Consider the following 16958-nt stretch of genomic DNA (forward strand, 5'->3'; position numbering starts at 1 on the left):
GGATACGTTGATCAAGAGCAATATTGAGGTTACACAATGCTTCCAATAAGTGTTTGCGAGAATCACTATAGGGGCACCGTGGTTTGCGCGGAACGAAGAAATTCAAAAGTATCTGGAACTGTCTAACATTTGCGAGGAAACCAAGGGATTCAGTTCACATTACAAACAATGTAGGTAATCATGCGAACTATCTAGCACTAAATTTTCTAGACAATAATGAGGATGCCCGGTAACTCAAACGCTTTCACGTACAGGACCTGGGAAGTCTGAGTGATTCTTGGGCTGGGATGACATCCCTTAAGTAATGAGCATCTTCTCTATGTCTGAATAAGGCCTTTCATAAACGAATAATGTCACTGTTTTATTTTTTTCCTTTGACTTGTAATATTATTTGATATTTTGCTTGGGTTTTATACGTTTTGTGAAGTGAATCTGTGCAAGTGCATTTATACAAATGAACTTGTCATATGTATGTGTTTTATTGAGGGGATTCATTGTAAACCCCTCATCATCCGCTTATTATAATTCTATTTACTTATGATTCCTTCTTGTAACCGCTTGTTAATAAACAAATTGTGATAAAAAAAAAGTTTTGGCGTAATATTGGCTGTAATCACTTTTCTTTATTTTTCGAAGATCTTATTTGTTATGTTGTTCTGATCAAGTTATTACCGCGGTTTATGTTGTTTGATTTTCTTAAGAAAATATTGTAGTAGTTTTTTATTGTTAATATCAAATTACCATTCCTTGCGTGATATGTTTATTATTTATAAATTTGTTACAAGTAAATTATAAAGTATAAATAATTATATTATGATCTGAATTAGGTATTTATTTACTGAAACTAGTATCAGAGCGAACAATCTTCACAAATTTTTACAATTAAATCCCATAATAGCATGGCATTTAAATTAGGTTTAAAATAATTCCTTGTTCTTTTTATGTATGTATATTTTTAACTAAATTTGATTGTGTAGTTTTATAGAATATTTTGAATAACGGCTAATAAGTGAGATGCTTGCTATTTAAAAAAAAAAAGCTTAATAAAGTTAGAGAAGCTATAAATTTCTTGCATTTGTAAAAATTGTTGTATATTAAATTTTATTATAAAAGAGTTTTTTCCGTTTTTAACATGAAACGTTTTCAGTAGCTTAAATAAAATATTCAGATCCCTGAATTATTCTGTTAATAATAAAATACATAGTCTTTCATTCTAAAATTTAAAATTTTTTATTAATGAAAACATGAAAATTTAAATACTCTTTTGAAATATTTCTTCTTTCATTTTCCTTTAGGCTAAGATCAAAGCGTAATATCTTTTCTTATCAGCATTTTATGTTTTCATTCATCATCATTCTAATTAAAAATTAATCAATAATTATTTTCATAATTTATGACATTAAAAAGAAATATTAAATATAAAAGATTTAAGAAAGTTTTCCTCAGAATTTTAAAAGTCATGACAGTTAATTACAGTGTAGAAAATATTACATTACATAAACTTCTTATATTATAATTTACATTCTACATATTAATTTTCTATAAAATACTCTTTTCAAGTAAAAAAATTTATAGAATATGTTCAAAATTGATAAGGACCCTTTTGCATGTATCCAAGATCCCAACCTTCTGACCTTGAACAGTTCTCAGCGCTTTCCAAACAGATCATCGTAAATTTTTGTTTCTTCTATCAGTAAAGAAGGATCTGCTTAGATTTTTTGAGGAATAAAAACCAAATTTTTTTACATCGTAAGAGAATTAAGAAAGTGGGAAGAGCATTTGAAGAGAAATATTTTTTGTAACATATTGGAGTCGTATTATTAACGTGTGGGATTTCCTACAGCAGGAAAGTAGCTAAACAAGAACGAAAATTGCAAATAATGACTATGCTAATCTATTATTGAAATAAAATTTTCAAGGAACTAAATGTTCTTAAACGGTTTACAAAAAATGAAAATTTAAAACTTTTACGCCTTTAAATTTTTTATCTAATCTGAATATCAACATTATTTGATATGTATTTCAAAATATTTGTAATAAATTACATTACATTATTAGTACCATTTTACAAATAAATAAAAATTGTTTTCTGTATTGACGTCATGCTATGTGATATAAGACAAAAAATTGTTATTTTAACCAAATATTTTACTAAAGAAACGAAAAATAATATCGTTTTGGTAAGATGATTTCTCATCAGATAACTTGATTGATTGTAATGAATTTTTTTATGACTTAATTTACTCTAAATTCGCTACAAATAAGTAAGTTAGTTATGGATTTAAAATTCCCGTATAATTTTTTTTACCTTAAGTCACCGAGTCAATTTTTATTCAGTTGTTTTATTCTTACATACATTTTTTCATGTTACTCAATTATTTATTCTTTAAAAAAATGAATTGTTTTCATAAGTCCTGAAGTAAATCACATTTAAAATAAAATTTATTTTTCACTTATATTTTAAAAATTACTAATGTAAATTTTCCTTATCCTTTTCGTTGTTTTAAAAAATAATTGTTTATGTTGAATTTGAGTCCTGTTAAATCTTTTGTAAAATCTTCAGAAATTAAATCAGTAAGAAATTTCTCCAGAAAGGGTACGGAATTCTCATTTAAAGATTAAAAAAAATCTGTTATAAAAGTTAAATTTTCAAAAAAATAAATATATTTCATTAAAAAAAAGTTAACTGAATTATATTAATTTTAGTAAATAATATTTCAAACAAAAAAAATTTTTGCACAATTTAGTATTTGTAATCTTTCATGTACTCAGTTGGTTTTTTATTTTCTTGTACGAAGTAAAGGAGTATTGTGATCGCGAATAATTTTGTTTTTCACATTTCAACGGAAATATTGATTTTGACCATCCCTAAATCCATTTTAACTAGTTTAGTACATACGTACGTATGCATCTCACAAAACTCAAAAACAATTAGCGGTAGGATGTTGAAGTTTTGGATTTAGGACTGTTGTAACATTTAGTTTGGCACCTCCCCTTTTGATTGTATACGACTGAACCAAAAGTGTCTAAAAAAGCTGAAAATTTTCTTAAACTGCAGTAATAAGCGCTCGTTGAGAGCTTTTCAACGATATAACATAAGTGGTACTTTTTTTCATTGGTTCCAGAATAAAATAAAATAAAATTTTAATTAATAAAATATTTTGAGCGTAGGGAAAGGCATATCGGTCTGAATCAGACTTCATCCTCTTTTTTTTAAATTTAAACATATTGATTTATTAATAATCAATAACCTCTCATTTCTCCCCTCCGCCGGACTGGATTAAATAACGAAGAACGACGTAGTCCGGGGATGTCGATTTACTCCAATGAGCCTCCCCGTCTACCGGCAGTACAGTTCGGCTCGCCGTTCGGATCCTATGTTATCGCCTGCCTCTAACCCCAGGGGTAGGGTTACCAAGCCTGACTATGTCATTCCTGTTCCTCCACCACATAAGCCGGAACTCGGTCTTGATTCCTTCTTTCCTTTAACAGAAACACCGGAACGGGTATCCTGTCCGGGCTACAGACTTTTCCATTCCCCCCCACAAGAGGACAAAAGAGTCTCCGTACCTCATTACTGCCATCCATTTGTGCAAGCACAACCGAATGGCAACACAGTAGACTGCTGTCTCTTAACCCCTCGTCACATCAACAGCTCTGTTCTTCAGTCGAAGGATCCGACAAGCAAGCAAGTGAAAAAATCCCATTACCTAGCTGTACAACCCTCCATCGCGTGGCCCTTTGAACCACAAACACTACACCTCTGCGAAGTAGGACATTGGGCACGCTGATGACCCCCCTGACCACAGTTGAAGCACAGTTTGGTGCGGTAAGGACCCGTGCATCCAAACGGCATGCCCCAGGTCCCAACACCTGAAGCATCGGTTCTCAGGATCACGCATGTGAACCGGACAGTGCACCCAGCCTACCTTCACCCGCTGGGCAATCAACTACTTGGCCACCCCATACGTCGTAATGACAGTAGTGGTCTGCGTGGTACCAAACGCCGGATGGAGAGAAGACACGCGAAAGTCGGCGTCAGACCCAACCACCCGCCTCACAGCCACCACCACCACAGCTTCAGCCACCGTGTTCTCAAGGTCGTGAATATGGACCACAGCTCGCCGGCCCTCCTTCGACTGCAGGTCCATCCACATTCCCGTTGTACTACCACGAATGCCATCTTCAGGTACTGCAGCCCTGTCGGCACCCCGCACTCGTATGCGCAGTTCGCTACCACCGTCCCGCTACAAAGACAGAACAACAACCGTACCACTCTCCTTCTCGGCCGACGTGAACGCCAAAACGGGGACCACAACTCGCCGTCTAGCAGGAGCTTGCTTCACCACCTTGACGCCAGATCCCTCCCGGCCACACAAGTACAAGACCATCCGTTCGAGACGCTTCCAAAGCCAACCAGGTGGAAGAAAGATGATCGGTTCAACCGACTCACATCCAGTGCTCTTCAACGCACCCAAGATCGTTGGAAGAGTCAGTTCCTCCCGAGTCGGAGCATCATAGAAAACGGTAAAATGCTGTCGAGATGACCCAACCTCCCCTCGGCCAAGAAACCGGGAAAATTCCTTCTTGATGTCCCCCGCCGACGCACGAGGGCACATCCCGTGTGATGTCTTATCAGACATGGACGCAGAGAGATCCATAAACCGGCAAGTAACCGTCGCGAATAGCGACCCCTTCGCAACCTGGGTCACCCGAGACTTTACGGTGTGCGGTCAGAAGCTGCTCATCAACTCAATCAACTCCGCGTCAGACTGGAACGGAGACAATACTTCTTCCAAGTCGTAGTCCTTCGGGGGGATCTGTGTCGTGACCTCAGTTTGTGGCGAAGCAGTAGCCCCCCTCCCACTGAAGATAACTTCAACAGGGACGTCCAGATAACTAGATAACCTCTTCTCCACCACCAAAATCCGGTCCACGGAAATCATGTGGTGTCCACATCAGTTTTTTCTTTCAAGATATATCTGATAAAAAACAAATTAACATTTGAAAATCCAATTTTTTCAGTTAAATTATTTTTTTGCGTATAATGTTTCGTTTTAATAAATTTTTCATAAAAAATTTGTAACCCATTTCAAAAATTGAAGGCATTAATCTTCAATATTGAAAAAATATACTTATATTTAAATATATATATATATATATATATATACTAAATATAATATATTTATTTAATTTTTTTTATTCTTTGCATACTTTTAAGTAAAAAGCATTGTTAGTATTTTTCAAGACCATAAAAAATTTTAACAAAGAATTCGAACGGATTTTAACAATACTAACTTAGAAATTCATAACTTAAAGTACTAGTAAAATATTTTTCCTGTTGAGTGGAATCAGTGCAATGTATGATTTTTCTCAGTAGCGGTGTATTCAATTTTTACCTTATATTCTCTACCCTAGCGTTTTTAATAATTTTAATGCATCTGAGGTGTACAAAAGACACCAATCAGAATTTTAATTTCTGTGTGTAATTTGTGCGAACACTTTACAGCAGATTCTTGAATAAAATTATTACGTCTACATTATTTTTACGGCTAAATTTCGCCTACATTGATATGGTCTTGGAACAACGGTGTATATCAGTATATTCGTTTCGGTGAAGAAGCCATATTCGGTAAACCATTTTAATTCTTCACTTTCCACAGCAAATTTGGGATGAGATGCTTATTATTCAATTGGAACGATTTTATCGTTTTCGTGAGTCACTTTTACCTGTCAGCTTACTTTAAGTTTTTACATTAAGACACCCATAATATATAAAACAATACGTACTTTAAAAATTTTTGATTGATCTTGATAAATCTATTTTAAATTAAAAATCATACAAATATTTTGCATGATTTTACATTAATATTATTGATATATTCGATTTTGATTTACCTTGAAATTACTAATAATCGAAATATACAAAGAGTTTATTAGTTGATTAGATTACCTTAAAATCATAATTACGTAATACGATTTCCGTAATTTATTTAATCGATTTACAATATTTTACAAATATTTTGCATGATTTTACATTAATATTATTGATATATTCGATTTTGATTTACCTTGAAATTACTAATAATCGAAATATACAAAGAGTTTATTAGTTGATTAGATTACCTTAAAATCATAATTACGTAATACGATTTCCGTAATTTATTTAATCGATTTACAATATTTTACAAATATTTTGCATGATTTTACATTAATATTATTGATATATTCGATTTTGATTTACCTTGAAATTACTAATAATCGAAATATACAAAGAGTTTATTAGTTGATTAGATTACCTTAAAATCATAATTACGTAATACGATTTCCGTAATTTATTTAATCGATTTAATTGTAACAAAACCTATAGTTTATTTAATTTAACACATTTAAAATAGGATAACATTTTTATTTAGCTGAAATTTTTATAATAAGTTCATGAACTTAAGAATAAATTCTTAAGTTCACATAAAAGGATATTTATTGAATTTTATTAACTTCATTTGAGAAGAATCCAATCTTTGGTGAATATAAATTTCATTAATATCTCAAAGCGTTTAGCTTTCATCTTAGAATATCATATTTCAGGTTTATAGAATATATTACAAGAATAAAATAAATATCAATAAAGTCGCTGAATTACTTCAAGATAAGTCAGTTACTTCAAGTAAGTCAATTACTTCAAGGTAAGTCAAGATACGTCAGTTCTTCTCCAAGATAAAACGTAGTATGTAAAATTATTTTCCTAAATAGATATTTAAGAATGTTTGCTCCTTTTTGATAGTACAATCTATAAAGTTCTAATATTATATTTAATTTATAATAGTTATTCATTAATCCTGAAATGCCTCCAATCCTCGGTTTATTGAGCTTAAGTTATCAGAAAAACTAATTAAAACGTTTTCTTTTAAAATTTGTTGTTTTAGAGTTATTTTGTGTATTTTTTTTTTTTTTTTTTTTTTTTTTTTTTTTAATTAATAATACTATTTTAGATTAACACTATTTGATATATTAATACCCATTAAAAAAAAATATATATTGCCCAACCCTTGTTTAATTGCGAGAAGCATCTTAAACTTCCTTCCGGTAGATGTCGAGTACGCATCCTGGTCATCTTGATACTTTTTTCACGGTATGAAATATCCATATCATATTTCTAAGCATAAACTTCAGGATAATGTAGTGAATTAATCATACAAAAAAATGAGCTTTTTAATTTATTTGCACAATAATCAAAATACAACATATGCTTATGGACGTTTAATTTATTGCTTACTCAAAAAAATTATAATTAAATGCCTATCTCAATGGCGTATTATTGATAGTGTGCCCTTTAATATGAATGTTCCGGTTTCAAATCCCTGTCAGGCTTGGTATTTTTTATAAGCTAAAAAATATCCATTTCCATACTTCCACGTACAAGCTTTGAGCTGCTGAGGTTAATTAATTGATCAAGCCAAAGTATAAGTAAAAAACAAAAATACTAAAGTGTTACTGAACTTTTCTAGAATTTTTCGTAATTTTTGTAGCTACGCTTATCTAGGATTCAAACCCGGGACCTCCGGATGAAAGGCCGAGATGCTATCAGTCGCGCCACGGTGGCCGATGCTTATTTATAGTTTTCTTGAATAATTAAAAAAAGTATTCTAGACAAGTAAATATGTAGACAAGTAAAAACAGCTTTAAAAATTATTCCTCTTTCCTACGTACTCAAAAATCTCCTCTTCAAGTTTTCCCCACGAAAATTTAAGTATTTAAAACCAGTCTAGATAGTTCATTAGTTTAACAGTCAACAGTTTTAACAATATTTGTACAATGAAATAAAATACCATCTTGTTACACACTGACGGAATTATCTATTAAACAGTAATAGTGATGATAAAATGATTTAACAAATCTAAATACGTTATTACAACAATTACAAGAATCCCATTATTCCGGACATTCAGATTATTTGGATCGATTCAGTGACGGAATATTTTAAAGATTTTTTCAAAATTTTTGTTGGATTTATTAATTTTAAAATCATACAGTTTAATGAAATACTCATAATAGAATGAATTTAATTGACTATTTTTTATCAATCTGTAAAATCTTTTCATAATATTATTAACGTTATTAATGATAATATTATTAATGTTATTATTAATTTATCTATGTATTATTGATTAATCAGTTGTACGCCTTAACGCATTCAAATAAATGTAAATGATTTAATTATTATGGTTAAGCCTTTTATATTAATACTTTTTATCGCAAGGGAAATTTGAATTTATTGTTAATGCATGCAAAAAAAATTAAAAGATTTCAAAGAAATTTATTGTATTTTACATTTTCCCATTTATTGCGATCTCAATAGGATATATGAAATTTCTGGATTATTCAGTATTCTAATTATCCAAAACACAACCGGTTTATTAGTCTTGATTAACGAGATTATACTGCAACTGTTAATAATCGTTGATAACATGATTCGTAGATGAAATCACAGAAAAATTAGATAATTTAAAATGATTAAGATTTTTGAAAATTTAAATTTTATTTCTATAGGTGCCATTCTTTTTTGTTAATACCTATGTTAATAGAATAATTTTCAATGATGGGTTTTGGTGTTCAAGCAAAATTTCAACCAAAGTGGTCGATTAATAAAATATCTTGTCAAAGATGTAATATTTTCAGCGGGAAAAATATAATTTAGAATATTATACGATATATTATTAAATTTATTAAGACTATGTTAGATAACCGACGTAATTAATCTAACATTTACGTTATATGCATGTTGTGTAATGTAGTTCGTATAATATTGTTCCAGTGAAGTTATACGTATGTAAACATGAATGTACGTAATATGTGCCTTGTTTTCTGAAACTATAAATTAGACTACGGGTGTTACTAAAATCAATTTCGGTTGTAATAACTAAACTTAATTAATCAGTTATTTTAGGTCATCATACATGTTTATATTATATATTTGTATGTACTATTTATACTTGTTCATGTTGAAAATATTTGATACGATACTGTTATACTGAGATGTTTTCCCTGTTATAAAAATCTATTGATGGAATGTTTTTGTTACATCTACATTTCACTTGTTCATTTAGTTACATTTATATTATTTTCCGTTACTGTTTGTGTACCTTTTATCTTCTGTTTATTCTGGTTAAAATTTTTTCGTTTGAATATTAACTCTTTTCCTTTTTTTGCATTTTAATATTCATTATTTTTCAAAATATTTTATCTTATACTTTTTTCAGTATTTTTTATTCCAGATATAAATTTTCTTTTTTTTTTCATATTTACATTAATGGATTCTTCTGTATGTAAGCTTCACTCTCACGGTTATCAGTACATGCAGAAATTGGGAATTTTCCCAATTTCTGCATGGCTAAAAGCTGATATACATAGTGGCTAAAAGCTGATATGTAAACGTTTTTTTTACCAAGGAAGTCTTCATAAAAGGTAAGAAAAGATTATTTTGATTTATTAACCCTAAAGTATTAAATTCCGTAAGTAGCTTTAATAGTCCAAACATATTTTTCATTCGATCCAATTTGAGATGGGTGTTGGCAATTTGCTTTGAAAGTATTTCTGTTCGTAAAAAAATGTTGGTTCTTCCAAACTGAAAAAAAATAGCGATAAAAGTGAACAAAAAAATGATATATATATATTATATAATCTCTAATTATCATATTTATTTACAATGTGTTAAATAGATACTAAACTTTCAGGATATATACCGACTACGAAATCTTATGAAAATTCAGTTTTGGACTCCCTTTGACATATCCTTAAAAGATTGAGGTGAATTTGTATTTCCAATTGTTATTCCAAAAAATTTATCATGGTAATAATATATTACTGAAATATAGATCTGTTTATTGTATATATAAATAAGACAAACCTCAATGACTCGGTTATGAAAAGGATACGGCTGGACGAACTTTATGTTGTCTTCTTTAAATAATTAGATAATATGTGCATTTTCAAATGGTGGTTAGACGCTACTGAAATTATCAAACAAAACATATCAATAGCAGTTCCTGCGGGTTATACAAAGGAAAGGTTCGAGGCTCACTCACCTTTCGATCAATGATGTGGTCAAACATCATTGATCAAAAGATGTATAACGCTACCATGTACCATGTGTGCTTCTCTACTAAAATTATCTGTAGTTCTATTGGTTCTCTACTCTAGTTCCTTTTTTCTTCCCACTTGAAATTAAACATTTTTTAAAAAATAATTTTTGGTTGGGTTACTCTAGAAGTAAACGGATTGAATATTTTAATATTTGTGAAATAAAAATATATTATCTAACAGTACTATTGAACCAAGAAAAGTTTACTTATTGAAAAATCGGTCTACCTGTTTTTAATATAATATGTACTTTTATTTCGTAATGTTTCATTGTTTTTATTATAAGAAACGTATGAAAAATTATTGAAAGTATAATTTAAAAACTGGTACTGATTACAATAAATTTATGGAATAAATTATTTTTCTGTTTATGGGATTAAATGTTATTTCTTTATACTATAAACTTGAAGATCGACTGTAATGTAGAGTTTTTTTGTAAACGTGTTATTTATTAATTTTTAATATTTACTTACATTTATTTAAATTATACAATTCCTAACAGTTTATATATTATTATGGAATAGTACACTATACATATACGTTTCATTGTTTTGTATATTATTCAGAAAACTTATTTATTGTTACTATATCGTTACTCATAACTACTTAATAGTTAAAAAACTAAAATTTAATAGTCTTAATATAACATTTTGGGATATAACCCGGAAATTGATTTATGCCACGTGTTGTTGTGATTGCCTATTAGAGATACACGATGGTTCTCTTACTAAGTGCGTTTAAGTTTCATATACGCATATATACACGCAAACACAGGAGTAAATCGATACAAGCTATCAATTTATAGGTAACATCTGTATCGCTATTAATCAGCAACTTCAATTTACAGAAAACTACTCAATTTTGCAGTATTTCATTATTGATGGTTATATATATATATATATCAAAATATGTTGATTTGACGCACAGGTGTATAAATGTTTTTGTTGTGTTTCTTTCCCTAGTTTATTTTTGAATCCCGACTGGATAACTTATTTATTTATTAATTTATAGAATGGCAATAACAGACTAACGCCCAATAATAATCACTATGATGGATGGTAATTAATTTATAGCGTGTAAAAAATGCCACGACCGAACGGGATTCGAACCCTGAACCTCAGTATAAGAGGCAGAGATGCTATTATTATACTGTGTTTGAGTTGTTCATCTTTATTCTATATAATTTTCATACCGGTGCCACTGTTCTGAACTGTACTCTTTTACTCTTTTAGGTTAAATATATAAAATGCCATCATAATGGATAAAGTTGGAAAATTCATCCATTCACAATTTGTATCTGAAGAAAAACATTTCGCTACAGATACTTATACTTACTTAATTGTTAAAACACAAATTTAATTAATGAGATTGAGGATATAGTGTGTTTAATTAAATTCAGTTTTAGATTTATTTAAATTTTATTTTGATTTCGATTTGATTATAAAAAAAAATCTGATGTGGACACCGTATGACTTCCTTGTACGCCTATTAAATTACAAGTACACATTTTTTAAAAAAATGAAAAGTACGTACAATTTTATTTCATTAATAAATTCTGATATTTTTTCTTTTTTTTTTTTTTATTGTTATTATTGAATTCGTATTTATTATAAAAATATTTTACAATCAAGGGTTAATGATTATTAATTAATCAATATAATTAAATTAAAAACAGGAGTGACGTCTGATTCAAACCGATGTGCCTTCCCCTTGTAAGATCCAAATATTTAATTAAAATTTTATTTGGCTGTTAATCTGGAATCAATGAAAATAAGTACCTCTTATGGTATATCATTGAAAAGCTTTCGATGAGGGCTTATTACTGCCCTAAGAAAAAGTCCAAAATCTAATTTTATTTGGATTTTGGGCTTTTTTGGACACTTTTGGTTCAGTCGATTATAATCAAACCAGAAGGTTCACAACTAAATGTTACAACAGTCCTAAATCCAAAATTTCAATATCCTACGGCTAATAGTTTTTGATTTATGCGAAATACATAGGTACGTACGTACAGACGTCAAACCGAAATTAATCAAAATGGACAGGGATGGTCAAAATTTCCGTTGAAATGTGAAAACAGAAACTTTCGCGATCACAATACTTCCTTTACTTCGTTCAAGGAAGTAAAAATACTAATGAATGATCTTAAAGATAAAATATTTCATTTCATGAACGATTTCTTTCTCGCCTAATTGAAATAAAATCGGTAAAAAAACAATGATAGAAATGCGGATTGTTGTATAAAAAATTACGCAAATGAGTCAAAATTACTAAAACAAAAAATTTTGATTTTATTATTACCGAAACATCTTTGTGAAAAGTTTTAACTAAAAAAACCTGCAGTTGCTGTATCAACCTTTTTAAATCTTTGTTGTAAAAAGCCAAGAAACGTTTGCAGTAAAAAAAAAGTCAAATCAGTTTTATTCATTGTGATAAATGGAGATTTATTATGTTTGTATCAATAAACAAACACTATGTATGTGTACCTTATGAATTATATATCAAACCTTACATGTTAATTACGCAAACGTCATTGATTATATTGTATGAAGATTATTTGACGAAATCGAAGTGGCAGACGATGTTTGCGATTTCTGGTTTTTTCATTATGAACCGAAAAAAGTTAGTAAATAAAATGCTTGAAAGATATATATATATATATATATATATATATATATATATATTCATTCTGAAGTTAGTTTAAAATATAGAAAATGTAGGTATATTAATTAAATTTGATATAATGATCAGTGAATTAGAGAGGAGAGAAATTTGTGATTGAATTTTGTAAAGAGATGAACTGAATAGGCTAAGGAATAGTATGGTTAGAGCGGAACTGAAAAATTGGGAAGTCTTGTTGAGGAAATTGGAAGATCTAAGCTGGGCGTATGGAAAGTATGAATGAGAAAAATATTACCAAACCAGATGCTGCATACCAAGGAAATAGAAAAACAAGAGGTAGACCAAGAATGAAATGGATAATTACGGTGATGGAGGAAGTGCACATGAGAGGAGATGTGGTAAGAGTAATGGAAGAGAGATGGTGGTTCTTAGATCGAGACAGGTGGAGAAATTTTGTAGAAGATTCAACACGAAGAAACTTTGATTTGGTATGAATCATGATAATGAATCATTCATTATATTTGGAGCAATATATGAATTATTATCATACCAATGATGATGAATTGCATATTTCTTTTCTTTTATAATGTGATACTAATACCAAGTATTAATACCAAAATTATTCAACTACATTTAAATCACAAGAAACTTGTCAAAAAATTGGGAATGAACCCATATATTTTCAAAAATGTTTAAATTTCAAAAACATTTTTTACAAAAATTACTCAATTTTAATTATTGTCATCCATTGAAAATTGCAAAAAAAAATTCATCTTCAGAAAATGTAATTGAATAGCGTTTTACCGAAAGAGTACGTTAAATAATGTTTTTTTTATTCCTTTTTTTAATATGTGTTCTGAGTGTAGTAGAAATGTGTATCTTAATGCTCTTCACGATAAATTCATACAGCTACAGTTATTTTCAAATGCTAATTATTATAATAATAACTGAGGATCTAGTATTTTAAACACGTTTCCATACAAACATTTTTTTTAGGTCAACTATGATTTCTTATAAAAAAAAAAATGGTTTATTTTAAAATGAAAATTTTGCAATCATGAACATACTATAATTTTAGTATTCAAACTGGAAGTAATGAGTTTGCACTTATTTTTTTCAACGTAAAATATTTTGCTAGAAAAATAAATCATATTTGAGGACGTGACAGTTTTTACGTTTAAATTTTTTGATAGTTAAATACAGATTTTCTGTCGTTATAAATAGGAAATTTTCGGTAAATTTACTTAGAGATTTAATAACAATTTGAAGTGAGAAGTTTTGGTTTTATGTTATAAACCCGTGTCAGTGTTGATCTAAAAGTTATAAACTTCGTGGTTCTCTGGAATTGCTGAACTGTTTAAAATTATTTTGAATCAGCATCGTCATCGTAAAGTGTGCGGGTTTAGTACACGTATTTTCAAACTTCAAAATAAAGCTACCGGCAATGAACTTTTTACTTATGTTATACATGTTATTTCCTGAAGTATATGATGGTAAAATAAAATGTCGGTATCATTTGCTTTGTTAAGGTTACTTTTATTTTTTTTTATTTATAAACCTGTATTTTTACTTCCTTGTACGAAGTAAAGGAATTGACAGCGAAAGATTTCGGGTTTCAGATTTCTGGGGAAGTATCCATTTTGACCATCCCTGAATTCATTTTTACTAGTTTCGGCGTGACGTCATCGTATAACTTGTCCAAGCCGATTTGGTACAGATTTGGAACAGCATAGCTGTGTATCTTGCTACCTAACGAGCACAGGTTTATAATACCATTTGATTAAAGACAGTATGTATACGGAACGAATATTGTTTATTCCAATCAATGAACAAATTCACGTCTTGTATTTATTAGTTACTTGTTTAATCCTGAGTTTATATATTATTAAATTAGTAATTTATTTTTTTATTACATACTGAAAGAGAGATGTTATGAAATATTATGCAGAATAATCTGCTGTTACTGATTCGTGTTTAGGTCAAAGTATATTTATATATACTTTTATAACTGTATGTAATATCCAAGCCAAACAAACACAAGATTGATGTCTACTGTTTATGCTACGCTCATTGCTCTTTGTTTTGGAAGTGGCGAACAACCATACGCTAGCCTAGGCATAGCATAAGAAAAATTTATTTATTGACGTTTGTGTATAGAATAGAAAAACTTTTAAAAATACTGCAATTACCATGATAAAGCTAAGGTGATATTCTGGTTGGTTTTGATAGAAAAAAAAAGGAGTGGAAGAAACACTGCGTTCTGATTTGCTGAAAATCCAAGAAGCCGACGAAAAGCCAAAAATCAGTGCAAGATAGCTGATATATAGTAACACTATTATGTGCGCACGCGTTTGTAGTGCATATGTGTGATTAAGCACATATGCATTCCCCCAAATCTACTCCTAATCAAGGTAATGAAATAAATATACGGTTTAAAATATAAAACTGGGATAGGTACAAAATATAATGATAAATACGTAGCACCAAATTTCTCGTATAAAATAGCTGTTTTAAAACACGGAAATTTATATTTCCCTTATATAAATAGTAGATAAGGAAGGAAAGGAGGAAAATGTGGGAAAGGATATGGTGAAATGGGGAAAGGGAATGTGATAAAAATGAAAATGGGGAAAAGGGAAAGGTTAAATTTTGCGAAGTTCCGTAATGTTCATTTTGGTAATGTTTTATAAAACTTTCAATTGTGTTCATTTAATTTATTAAATACCCAAATCTAGCATAAGCGAAGCATTGCCGGGTCTACTAGTTTTTAATAAATTATTTAACGATTTAAAAGATTTAACGTTAGGTTTAATTAAATATAAGTAAAAAAATTTCCATCTAAAATTGCAGAATTAGTCGATTCAAATAATATCATTTTGATAAACCTGTACTTTCTGCACACCAGGTTTATGTATATTGAAGTAGTAGATAGAAAATAGTGAATATAAGCATTGTAATATTTACTCTTAATGCTAAAATTTTACTAAAATATTTATTAATTATTAGTATCACTAATAATTTTATAATTATGCATTTATATATAACTAACTTCTTTTATTTACGAATTTTAAAATATGTACTGATGCTTTTTATTAAGGTTTATTCTCGGTTTTCTTGAACCTTTTAGCAATAGACTATTTTATTTTATGTTATCATTGGTTCACTCTTACCAAATCTGACGTAATTAATATAATGTTCTAATAATCTTGAATAAAAGTTATTTATTTTTTTATTCATAATAATGATAAAATGATTGATGATACAATTTGATATTCTCAGTTAATAATTATATTAAAACCAAATCCATCAGTAAATATTTATCGTAGCATTAAATACCGTTTTCATAATGTATAGAATAATTAAAATTTGTAATATTAAGTGAAAATATATTTCAACATATAATAAATTGCAAAAATATGAAAATGTTGTAAATACATTTTAGAATTTTATATCTTTTCTGTATTTAATAAACTGGTTTGGTTCATTGTGAATTAAAAATGTATACTATTTTAGAAAAACTTTTAAAATATATATATTAGGGATTTGATTTTCCACTAAGATTGTGATTTTTTTTTTTTAGTACATTTATCAACCTTTCTTAGCTTCGTCATAACTAAATCATATGTTGACGTGATTCGAATATATTTCGTTTTCAAAACTCACTGTACCCGAGCAAAATGGAATACATTCGAAACGCGTCAACATGTATTTTAATTATGACGAAGCTAAGAAAGGTGCTTAAGAAATTTTCTCAATAAAAAAATTAAATTAGAGACTGCTTATCTACTTATTATGTTTCGTTGAAAAAGTAAACACCGTTAAAAAGTAAAGTCCAATGTCGAAATATTACAGCGATTTCAGAATAAACTAGCGAGGTGTATAATAGAGGCACCTTAATTTGAAAAAAACAGTGAAATACACGAATATTTAGGTTTACGATACTTTCGGGTGGAAATACAACTTTTCAGTTCAAAGTGCGTACTTCAACTTAACAATCACGTGATTCAGTTAGCCGTCAACCTCCGAAACAACGCGGATTATGTTAAAAGATTAAAAACACCTACACGTTCTGGATCGTAGTGATTCTATAAGGTATTAAATGTAACTTCTTAAGCTGTGAGTGTTGTGAATTATCTCTTCGAATTTTATTTTCATATTTATTGCATACTCTTTTCTTTTACTTTGTCTTCTCGTTG

This window comes from Lycorma delicatula, chromosome 6 (genome assembly GCF_047948215.1).
Source record: "Lycorma delicatula isolate Av1 chromosome 6, ASM4794821v1, whole genome shotgun sequence".
Classification (NCBI taxonomy): Eukaryota; Metazoa; Arthropoda; class Insecta; order Hemiptera; family Fulgoridae; genus Lycorma; species Lycorma delicatula.